This window comes from Strongylocentrotus purpuratus, unplaced genomic scaffold (genome assembly GCF_000002235.5).
Source record: "Strongylocentrotus purpuratus isolate Spur 01 unplaced genomic scaffold, Spur_5.0 spur5_scaffold_10, whole genome shotgun sequence".
NCBI classification, from domain to species: Eukaryota; Metazoa; Echinodermata; class Echinoidea; order Camarodonta; family Strongylocentrotidae; genus Strongylocentrotus; species Strongylocentrotus purpuratus.
In genome coordinates this window covers 23,368,924-23,380,935 of record NW_022145595.1, presented here as the reverse complement: position 1 = coordinate 23,380,935, position 12,012 = coordinate 23,368,924, and positions in this window count along the sequence as shown.

Sequence of the window (12,012 nt, the reverse complement as noted above, 5' to 3'; positions counted from 1 at the left end):
TACCTTACTTCAACCCTTACTCAAAATTTTAGCCGTGGGTGTTTTTTAATTTTGTTCACGAAATAAATGCAGACCAAATGTCGCAGGACCAAAAGTCAGGTTATCATTCAGAGAGATTATTAAAGGGCAAGTCCTCTATAATAACGTACTTTCAATAGAAGCAATACAATCAGGCAAACACCAATCATAACAAGTTTGAGCAAAATCGGATAACTAATAAAAAAAGTTATGAATTTTGCTTTGGAAATCAGAGAAATTTGCAACTCACTTATGAGTCTGTGACGCCATTGCCTCAACCTATCCACCAATTGTTTTCTTTATATTGATAATGTAAATTTCCAATTCCCTCCTAAAATCTTATTTCGTTACACCAGCATTAATCGAAAGTAATATGTTTTTGCGTGGATGCACTTTAAATATAAAGTAAATTTTTCAGTTAAATCATGACAAATTTGAATTTAAAAAAACTATTTACATAAAAATCATGATTATGAATAAACAATATTCAGAAAATAGTATTAATTCTTGAAATTTCATAAAAGATTTTGTGAAATGTCATGCACGCAATATGATACAAGTCATATAACCTGAGCAAAGGCATGGGGAATTTTTTTTTGGGGGGGGGGATAAAAAGGGAAATTAATGGGATACAAATATAAAGGATTGGATAAATCGTGAGGAAACGTAATGTTAAAGCATAAATTGTATGGATGACAAATTCTGTCGAAAAGTAGTTCACTAACCAAGTCCCCCCCCCCCCCTCCCCCATTTTTTAAAATCTGCTAGGTCTCTAAGCATCACTTATTCTCAATATATTTAGTGACATTTCTGACCAAGACTTGCTTAAAGTGGCTCGACAAATCAAGTGGACGGACTTCATGGAGATTGGCACAAAGCTTGGATTCAGTCGGAATAAGCTTGAAAACATCAAACACAAGGCATTGCATAATCGCAAAGATGCTAACGTTCAAATGCTCTGCACGTGGAAGGCATCTCAAATATCAGATTCTAAAGCGACTGAGACGTTGAAGTGCATTTGGGAGTCTGTCTCCTGGGCATCTACGGCTAAGAATACAGGCAATCGGTCTTCTTCATTGTTAATAAATAATAGCTATATGACTTGTTTGTATTGTGTATTATATAATTGTTTATTCTAATAAAAATGTAGAAACGAACAGAATCTTAACTGCACTTTGTCTATGGTATAAATAATAATACATTTATGGAGCGCAGAAACTATCCAACAATAAGTATATATTGTACTGCGCTATAAGAGCTCCTTATATGCTTATATTTAAAATAGTTAGAAAGATAAGGCTTTCCATTAGGGCTGATAATGTCATTCATACCAGTCATTTTGATGTGTCAAAAACTTGTCTCACAAGATAAGACGAGATAAGGCGGAGCATGATCTACTCTCACTAATATATAGGATATAGGACTAATCTTTTGTAGTACACAAAATAGTTAAAACTAAATCCTCAGCAGCCATGAGACACATGCTGTTTAATATTTATATATTTTTCTCTCAGACGGAAGCTTGAGTATGACCTCTTCGGCGACTCCTGAGAAACGAGCCAAACCAAGCGAGCCTATAGAGCCTGAAGATATGGATACCATTACAACATCAGATACAGGTAGATAACAAAATAATAACATCATATGATTGGGACAAGGATAGCATTATAAGCATTAACTTTTGTATAAGACAATTCCATTGGGTATGATAAATATGAAGAAAACAACATCTATGTCAAATATCAATTCTTAGATACGAAAATTAATCCAATTCTTAGATGATTTTGCATCGTTTGATTTTGATTTAGAGCGAGGTGAAACTAATGATGTCCTTGACCAATGTGGGGGTACACCAGATCCAAAAGAGCTTTGCAGTGTAGCTGGACTAGTGAAAAGTCTGTCATCAGTATGTAAACTTGGGACAGCCCTTCGTCTAAATGCTGACCTCATTGTTGGATTCATCGATCTACCCAGTTCGTCAGTACTCCATAAGATCGCACGACAGCTCGTAGACAGTTGGTTGAATGATTTGAAAGAGGTTGAAAAAGAAGATAAGTTTGCTAAGCTTCTCTCGGAGTTCAACATCCTGGGTGACGAAACAGGTTCGTTGGAGTCACAATGCTGAGTTCAATCGTAATCGTGTTGATAAGGAAATATAATTTGAACCCTTTAAAAGAAATGTTTTAAGTTCAAACTTGCATTTCAGTTCTTTTTCACATTCCATTGATTTCATTTGTTTACGTTAAAGAAGGATATACAGAAAAATGTGAGTAGGTAAAAATTGGATTAACATGTATGTACAAATCATTGATATTATTTTGTTTTCTTTACTTATCCCTACATTCATCTTTGTTTTACAGTTTATTTCATTTTTAGACGCCGTTAATGTACCTATTTATCACCATCATTATGCTATGCGTATTAACCTGGATAATTTTTCCTTCACGTTGACATTTTCATTGTTTTTCAGTGTCCTCAGGCAGTGAAAAAATCTCAAAAGCCATTGGATCCAAGACAGACCTATTTAACTTGTGTCATCGCCTGGGTGTTAAACCGTCTAGCGTCTTGCAGATCATGAGCACATTGCAATTGTCGACCTTCCCGCCTGACATGATTGGCCGTAGTGCTCTGAAGATGCTTAAAGAGTGGGTACACCAAGGTGGGACTAGGGAGAGGCTTCTGGAAGTTGCTCAGGCTTTTCGTTTCACCGATGCAGCGGTCAAGATAGCAGAAGGTAATGCCATTTCACATCTCCACTGTGTTTCACATTGAATTGACTGGTGTACGTAGGCTTACTTGATCAGTGAGGTAAAAAAAAAAAAGAGTTTGATAGATTCATCATGTTTACTTACGATTGCCTTACTTTAGAAGAAACCAACATGCCCCTATTGAGAAAATTCATTAATTCGACAGGAGCTTTTGCACTTTTAACTTCTTTTTAAGATAAGATAAACATGAACCGTGTTGCTGGATGAGTAAACACGAAATTGAAAGGAAATAATCCGTTTTTCCAGGTATATTTTCAGACCTTAGAGTCACGTTATGCCACTAAATAACTTGTTTGTATTGTGGAGAAACATCTCGGATGTTTTGCTAATAATTTTATATTTTTCAAAACAGTAACTATTATATATTAGAGACAGCAGAGTTCAAAGAAAATAAATTTGGAACGTTTGGGATTTCTTCTTTGTTTACTCGAATCAAACCCTGACCCAAGGTGATTTGTTTAAAATGCATTCAACCCCCCATCAAACTTTCCTTATTACACGCTTGTTTCCCAATCGCTTTACAGTAAAAACACTAAATAGGGACTGCTTTTTGAATAGCTATGAACACAAATTGGCACAACTTGATATTTGTTTTCATGTTTCATATGGGGATAATCGGTGACTTGTTTCCTTCTTATCCTCCTAAGCCATGGAATGCCAACCAAGCTACATGCCTTTCAACTCACATGGAATAATTGATCACAATGGTGGAGAACTGACCATCGATGAATTTGGCATTGTCGTATCTATCCCCGAAGGAGCTATACCAAGAGGGATGAGATCAGTTGTAACTCTACGCGTCCTTACTCATGATACTCCTAAGCTTCCCCTACGGGAGGGTGAGGTAGTCATTACTCCAGTCGTAGAGGGTTCTCTGACACAAGAACTGCTAAAACCTGCCACGGTGGTACTACCACACTGTACCAATCACCATGAACGTAAAGACGACCCTTCTGTTATCTTGTACACAAAGACAGGACCAGGTACATAATTTTGTTCTTGTTCTGTTAAAAACACATCATCACTTGAAATGTGAAGCAATTTGACAAATGAGGTGAATAACATATGCAACATTCTTCTAGTCACAGGATCCTATTTGAGGATGATAAATTGATGAGAGTTATTATTGAATGATTTCTTAATTATAAACAAAGAATACCATTGTGTCATTTAAATCAACTCGCTAAACAACAATTGAATCAAATATCAGAACATGACCTCAGTCGTAATCAATCCCCAAGTCTACTAATAGTCAATATTATTTAATGCTATGTCAACGGAAGTAAGATAGTAGAACAATATTTTCGTTATTTTCATTTTTCTCAATTCAAAGGCACGTTCGGTCGTGAGAACCTGACTCCGCGCACGTCACAATTCTTAACAGATAAGATCGAGTTTCGCACACGTCATCTTCAAGTCTGGGCTCTATCATCCACCGATATTCAAAGGCTCCAGCTGAGATGTGCAGTCTTTCAGCCTCTCGCCATGACTCGTGCAGAGAAACCAACTGTACGTGTGTACATACTTCACCCTTATAGGAACTACACAGAGGTATTTATATCATATATTCTATATCCATCTTTAGTGGACACCATTTAATAATCAAATTATTAACAGGTGACCCCTCGGGCTATTCAAGTTATAAAAAATGCCTATAGTAACACCTGAGAATTTACTGAGTAATGTTTGCTTAGGATTTATTATCAGCACATAATTAAGATGAGGCGAGGAAATCGATAAATGTTATCTTTTTCTTGAAATACCTAATGAAAGAAGACAACGAAGTCTGGAGTAGAGACTACTCAGGTAAAAAATGCCTTCTTGGAGCCTTTCTTAGCAACTTGAGCTGTTGGAGCCATGATGAATTGAGGTTTTCTGGTCTGTAAAGATGCAGCGAACTAGGCGTTGTGGCGTGCGCCTGTAATCCAGCTAAAAAGTGGAAGTTACAAACTGATTCAGCCGAGGACGCAGGTTCGAAACTGAGTCACGTCTTTCGGATGGTGACGTTTAAAGGTCGGTCCCAGACGTAAATAATCATATCTGATTGATACACGTCTGTAAAAACCCAATACACACACACACACAGTTAATATTCATAAATGAATGATACATGCCAATTAAACTAAAACAACAACAACAACAATTACGTTATCAGAATATAAGCCAAATACGTTACTTTATGGAACAATACACATTGCAGTAGTAAATTTTAAAAAAAATAGGAGGGGGGTGTAACATATGTATGTTGGATTATGGCATCCACCGGGTATGTATATATACAGTGCCATTTGTGAATAATCTTGTACATTATTTTACTGTGATGCTTGTAATGGTGAATACTAGTTCGTCTACTACCCAATCAGTGTATTCCAATATGATATGGTCTACATCCAGCCGTCTACTATCCACTTGGTCAAATACTTTAATCATGAATAACAATAATCATCAAATGATTATGAGACCTTATGGATGGTAGACGAAAAGCTCAACTATACTATTTTTCCCGACTGTGACTCCGACCTTGAACACCCTAAAAAAATCTTCCTTTTCTCTCTTCTCATTCTTCTTCTGACCCCCATTTGTTACCATTTCTTTTCTATTCCTCTTCTATCTTACATCCATCATCCACATTATTTCATTGATTTTGTCTGTATACTTTGCTTTTTAATTATTATACTTCTACCTTCGTATGAATGACACTGTGTCAAAATTATTTTGAGGAATTTAAATTCAACAAGCTATATATGCCTTTTATTAAGTTCCATTTTGTAATGTAATTTCGAATCTATTTAGTGTAAATGCCATACAAAATTATGCTGTGTATATGTCTTTATTGTTGACAAATATCAATATTGTAAATATGCTATGCTTTGTTAATATGTTATGTGTAAATGAAGGTTATTTGTGAGGCTTTTTTTAAGGCATACAATAGTTGACATTAATCATCTGCATGAAATCTATTCATTTTGCAATATCTAGATTTGATTTTTATTTGCCCAATTCTAGGATATAACTAGGAAGGAGAAGAGTTCTTCTGTACCATACTGCCAAGTCCCGAAGACATTCAGGTTTTATATTGAGTCAACAGCAAAAGATCTAAAGATTTCGTTCCACGACGGGACGAACAGTAAAACAAGAGTGGTAAATATGCGTGATTGTTATTTCATAAGGTCTGTTAAAGATTAATGGTGGAATTTTTAAAACAATGTACATTTTAGAAAGAGAATTTTTATTCTTTTACACACCTACTCCATTTCCAGATATACATGTAGTTTTCAAGAGAGGTGATATATAGATAAAAATTACCTTTGTGTTTTAAATGAATGCAACAATCAGCTACCTCGAATGCACATTTTTCAAATAGTAATTGAATGATCAACCCTCTTCCTTATTTCGAAATTGGATCTCATCAAATCAATTATATTCCCTTCCATGATCTTTTCTCTCCTTCCATGATCTTTTCTCTCCTTCGCACAAACCCATGCACATGCTAAAATAATGTTGACATGTTTATTTTCATTATCAGTCTTATATATCAGGATTATTATCATCATATTATTATTGGTGTTGTTGTTATTGCTTTTGCCGTAATATTATACCATATATCATTATCCTTATTAGTATTATCATCGTTATTATTATTATTCCCCTGATGTTCAAAACAAGATGGCCATCAAGAGTATAATAAATGGAAATTGCAGCCCTCTAAACTTCGAGCTTCAGTTCTCTCCTGAAGAGAAAGGAAAGAAGACCGGCCACATCGACATACTAGAAGGGTCTGCAACACGTGCAGAAAGAGATTTTAACATTTCAATAGAAGGTAAGTCGTTCACTTCATCCAATTTAGCCAGGTATTTCAAAGACGCTACATACCGGTAAGTCATGTATGTATCATGTTACCAGGGACGTGATAGAGAAGGACCGGAATCAAGCCGCTCTCCTTTGACCCCATGCTTCAAGCCGCCGAAAAGGTATGCGCTAATCTGCAACTGTTGACCAGGTCGTGAGATAAAAGAGCGCCTGAAATTTCAGGATTTAGAATTCCTACATCAGTAAATGGTATAACAGCAACTGTTCGCTGTCCCTTTCAATGATTTCTCATCTATTGTTGAATGTGTAAAGAGTAGAACAAGCGAAAAAAAATTTGTGTAATTTGATCCCTTTTTCCAACTGCCAAAATACAAAAGACACGCATTAGCAAACTTAAAGTTATCGAAGATTGTAAATCATGGATTACATAACGGGACATTAGAACATGAACAAAATTAATTAGCGCATTATCCTAAAATATTGAGTTTTTGTCAGGACCTAATTTTTCTTTTACCAACTCTGGCACACAAATTATAGGAAGGGCCTAGTCCTTAATTTGAAAAATTGTTTGATGCACTATTCCCAATACCTGACAATCCCTATATAAAGTTCATAATTTACATTGAAATTTTGCCGGTAATTTAATTATTTTCTAATGAATGTAAAACTGATGCCTGGCCTCCAAAATTTCCCGCAGTGGTCAGGCGGCTCGGAACATGGAACCTCAAAGCAAAGTGGAATGTTACACATCCCATTGTTAAGGTTAAGAACTCACGAATGCGTTTGAATAAATTACAAGAGTTTCGACTCCTTTCTTTCACCTCCCTGATGTTACTGGGAATATCCTACATGAGTCATTTATTGTAACCATTGATCTCAAAGACCGTACATGAGTTATTTATGTAAATAGTTACCTCAAAGTCCCCGCATATTTTTATTTATGTAACTCCAATGTTTCCCTGGTTTTTGTTTTGCTCATTCAATAAGAACTATTCAATGAGCTTTAAAGGTGAAATTCAAAGAAAATCACAAATATGTCAGCTAATGTATCACTAGAAACTGGTAAGCGAACAGATGACCATCGTACAAGTTTTAGGTCAACTACATATCGGGTGATTTATAAAAATACAAATACAACCACCTCCATAGCAACTGGGATATACGAGAGATTCGCCGGAAAAATAACGATGTTTGAATGACGTCACTATATGGACCAATACTGCCCAAGCAGACGACATCCCATAAAGAATGAACACAATTGCAAAGCTATTATTTGTCAAATTATAATGAGTTCAGGGTACATAAATGTAATGGCATGTCAAACCATTCAAAAGGGGATATGACCCGACTCTGCATAACTAAAATCTTTTGCTTGTAAGTACACAGGATAGGGGTTAATTAACAATCAAAGAAACCAGACTTTCAAATTGAAAAACCTCAGGAATGATATTAAGGACGGCATTTGTTCCCTCTTGAAACGCCGAACATACTGCGGTGTGTGCAGCTGAATATACAATGGTGTCTTATTTTGTTTACAAGCGACAGATTTCTTTATTTTTGTATCGCTGCATTTGTCATCAAAATAAAACCATGCGCGGGGTTTGGAGTGAGGCAATAGATTATACATTTAGCCTGACGGTAGTGAAGTAAGAGAAAGAACTCAAGAGAAGATGAAAACACAGGCACTGAAAATGTGTGAGATGTCATGGGACATCGTCTGCTGGTGCAAATCATGTTCATACTGTGATCTCACACATCTCAGCAGCGTTCGGAGAGCTGTTCAGGTGCTATGCCGGGGCTGTATTTAAGCGTTTTGTAATTTATAATAATCATTACTTCGAATGTTTCCAACATTGTCGAATCAAAGTTTCAACTTTGCAATAATGAAAATACAGTTAGTTTTTAAAATCAATGAATCTCTACTTAAAAATCTCAAGTACAGCACATACTAAATGCCGAAAAAGAAACTATCAAAGAATAGCTGTAGGGTAGCCCTGTTCAGAACATATATCTGTTTCTAACAAAAATGTTTTCATTCTCGTATCTTCTGTAATGGAGATATTGGTTTCGCGGAGAACAAAATCTTTTATTTTGTTCAAACCAAACCATTGAATTATGATTATTTATCCCTCAGAACGCATCTATTCATATTTAAGACACAGCAATTTCGTATAATGAAAAAATAAACTCCTTAGTTCAATTGTATTTCTTTTTTCCGTTTGATGCAGATGAACCGGATTATGCAGTCGATCACACAGATTCGTAAGTAAACAAATATCATCATCCATCAAATCTGTGAGCCATTGAGGCGCCGATAAAATGGACCTTGAAACATATCTTTTCCTTAACTTCCTATATTCAGCTATCCTATTTAGCTGCTAAAATGATATTTCCGTCCATTGCTTGTTGTTATCAGCCCATGTCCTTTTCTGGGAATATAAGGTGTTTAGCAGGATAAGGTCGTGAAACTAGGCGAATGCCAGCATCATATGGCGCCTACCATTCGTTTCTCCGAGGCCAGGGCCCTGTTTCATAAAACTTGATATCAATAACAAGTTACAAGCTACTGTTATAAGCTACTGAAATCATGGCATCTGATTGGCTGAGGGCAAATTTGCCATAGAAATATAGCAGTTGTTATAGATAACAAGTTTTATGAAACGGGCCCCTTGCCATCTTGGGTGTGCACCAATTTCCACCTTCCCCTTGGCATTCCGGTCACCAATGACCAACAACACGTCGTTCTTACGGATCCGTCACCTGTCCAAAAAGCTGTTGGTAAAACGCCATCATCACCATCATTAATATTATAACAATGTCCATAAAAATACTACTTTACACTCTGATTCAGAATAATGGCATAGATCCAAATCATGGTATTCTTGGACATTAGACTAAGCAATTGTCGTTCCTAACGCGTATCCCATCACTAGAAAGTTCTATATACCTGCAATTAGTATCGCTACTGGTCGACAACCAGCTTTTGACAGTCTACTCTTAATCGATAGATTGTGATGATGGTGATGTATCTAAGGACAAGGATTCCTGTTGATATGTTTACAAAGGAATCTACCAAACCTCTATCAGCTTGTATTTTTTATTTATTTATATATTTTCCCTATTTTACCTATACAGCCAGGGGCGATTGCAGTATGTATCCAACAATCTTATCGAGTCCCTGGCCGGTGTGATCCATACAACAAATGCCTTAAAGTCCCTTGGCTACCAGCTTGGCTTCTCGTCTTCATCTATGGAGAAATACAACACCCCAGCAGACGTGTCCTTTGATAGTGTCTCAAGGTTAGGCTTTGGTCAGATGCTACGTGAATGGAGACGTCAGGTTCGACCTAGTAAGCAGGTAGATAAACTTCATCTGGCTTCGCGACATGCAGGGTTGGGCCACGCAGCTGATGTCATCTTTAACAAACGTAAGTACCAGTATGCTACCCTTTCTAGCTTTGTAAAACTAAACAGTTCTCTTATATTGTTAGAAAGATATAAACGATAATATATTTTAGGCCTTCCTTATAATAAACCATAGCCAAGGGCAGTAAGAAAAGTGTTCAGCTCTATAATTCAGCGAAACGATCTGGTATGTGCTCGAACTATTACAAATAATATGTAGATTCCATAACTCTCCTTCCTTTTCCTGTTCCTCTTCTTGCCACCGCTTGGCCATATAATAAGCATTGGTAGGTACCCATTTACTACACATCGAAATAGACATAATAAGTTGGGAAAAAAATAAACGTGTCCAATATTGTAAGCACCCAGTAAGGTTATAACCTGGGACCTCCCACATGATAGTCCAGTATGGAACGCCAACTTTGAATGCCCGTTTTGCGTTGTTTAGTCCATAGCCACCACATTACCACAATGCTCCCAAATCCTTATGAAGGCCACCATGGCTTTCATAGCCATGAACGACGACAGTTACAAAAATGATGTTCCGTTTCCCTTTTTCATGATTTAAATTCAATGAAAAAATTCCCGATTTTACTCCTTTCCCTATTTGTATGTGAACCTTAAGCGAATAGCATATCTTAATATTAGAATTATTACATTTCCTTCTTTTCTTTCCCATATACTCTGACTCTATAATTTTCTTTCTTCTCTATTCCGTTTTAGTGAGTAACAGAGAGCACTATACACAAGTCAGACAAGTATGGGCGAAAAGGGGGCAATCCTTTCATTGAAATGTTTATCATCATCCCATGACCAAGAAGGGATTCACTGGATTTATGCATTTAACTGCGAAGCCTACGTCTTCAAAAACATATATTCTAAGTCAGCATGAATCTCAGCCTGAATCTCGAAGTTGCTTTTTCTTTCCTAGCCAATGCTGATGGGAGACATGTAGTTAAGCGACATAAGAGTAACATTTCCTTTTAATTATCCTTAATGATTAAACGGAAATCCAACTTTGACAGTAATATCTAAAAGAAATCAGAACAACCAGATAATTCAGGAAGCTAGTGAAAGTCTGAAAGAAATCTGACAAAAAATGAGTAAGTTTTGAATATTTGAAACATGTAATCACTATACATGTACGTACATGCAATCAAAATTGGCAACAAAAATGCTCTCGATATGCCCTCATATTTAAAAGGTGACTTAAAGAGCTTAAACAATTGGAACTAAATATTGAAACCACATATGTACGCATTGCTTACACTGCATACGACTTTCTGCAAAATTGAGTCAATTTTATAATTTCGATAACATGAAAATGTTCATAATTTACAACTTTTCTGATACACCCTACAATCAAACAGGCCCAATAACATCTAGAACATTGCTTTTTTAATGCAATGACAAGACCAGTACTCATGTCACTTCAAGATGTATCAAACTTGGTTCAGCCGTCCGTATTGGCTACAATAAATTTTGCTTTGTGACAAGTTTGTTCGAAAAGCGTTTCAGTTATATCGCAACAATAATTATGTGCGTAGCATAACAACTACAGAAACTATTAGCCTTATATTAATGTTGCATGAAGCATGCTTCAGTTGACATGCTGAAATGATCATTTAAGTACACAATTGATTGTTGTAAACTTGTTTCCGTTATATTCTACTACAGTTATTACATACACGAGGTAATAACTGTAGTAAATATACGATTTATTATAAGGTTTGTATGAAAACTGTTCCACTTCTATTGCTACAATTCTAATCTGCATATGATAGTATTTACGAAGTATATGTTCTTTATTGCGAATTATTATGAATACTGTTTCAGTTCTGTTGCTACAATATTCAAATACTCTCTGGAGCTTTGCTTTTTAGCAGGTTTCAAGCATGAACAAAAAAAAATCATTCTTTTCTGTTTTTGCTTTTATACCTTTTCATACCCCTCGGTCTTTTTCCTTCTATCCTTCCCTCAATACTATCTCTCAGAGTCCAACATGCCCGAT